The sequence below is a fragment of the Nicrophorus vespilloides genome, unplaced genomic scaffold (genome assembly GCF_001412225.1).
Source record: "Nicrophorus vespilloides isolate i.1.1-1 unplaced genomic scaffold, Nicve_v1.0, whole genome shotgun sequence".
NCBI lineage: Eukaryota > Metazoa > Arthropoda > Insecta > Coleoptera > Silphidae > Nicrophorus > Nicrophorus vespilloides.
The window spans coordinates 1,465,242-1,466,428 of record NW_017100088.1 but is presented as its reverse complement, the minus strand read 5'-3'; positions in this window follow the sequence as shown (position 1 = coordinate 1,466,428).

Genomic DNA, 1,187 nt, shown 5'->3' with positions numbered 1-1,187 from the left:
CCGATTGTTTGTTGTTGTATGTTGATTGTTTTCACTCACTACTATTCTCAACTTTACCGGATTACCGACTACCACAATTATATAGAGAAACCTAAGACGGAGCACCGAACACACGTCTTATCACCTCAGCGACTCAAACTGAATTCAAAATATGAAATTAAAGCTGAAAAAAAAAAAAAAAAATATAATTGCAATAATAATTTGCTGTAAATGAAAAATACAAATGTATTGTGTCCAACCATTATTATAATATATAAACACACTATGTACGCTTTATTATATAAAAAAAATATTAAAGTATAAAGAGACCTCCACCAACCCCGTTTATAAAGTATATAAATAATATAAACCACTTCATATAAATTGGTCTACACATTGATAAACTCACGTGTGTGAAAACAGTTCTCTGGTGTTAGTGGTCATTCTAGTTGCATCTTGGTATGTTTGTGATCACAAAAAAACTTTTTCAGCATATAATAAACTCTGTGTTGTCTAGGCATCTTAGTGTTTGTGCACAATTTCAAACTTTGTTAGAATGTTTTTTTTTTTTTTGTGCAAAATTTAATAACACTGGCATGATCTCCGAATAAAAAGTCAAAGAATAAAAATAACCATAGAATGAAAAAAATCAATTAAATCGAGACCAAGTTATACTTTTTTTTCCGGCATAGGAACGCATTATCGTAATTTACATTAGTTTATATGGGAAAACGTGTTTCTACTATACGAGTATTTCACTATACGAGTAAAAATCCGGAAATTTTGGAACGGATTAAACTCGTTAGCAGTTCCACTGTATTAAATCATTATATAATTCAATTTTTTATTTACATTATGAGAAATCGTTTATTCTGTAATTTTATCTAACAAACATAATGTGAACATAGTGAATATTGAAAATTAATTTCTTATTTTGTTATAATATTACAACATAATACACAAAAATAATAAATTATTTCTTTAAATAATATATATTGGTTCAATATCGCTATGTGACAATTGATCTTTAAAATTTATTGTAAAATAAATGATGTTATCAAAATAATAGTTAATAATTATTAATATTCATTTAAATTACAGTGAATCCATTTTTTGTGCCGGAAATATTCCAAAATTTCATAAATTCTTACATATAATAAATAACTTTGTACAATACATTAGAGAAACTTTTTTTATTTACGAAATAC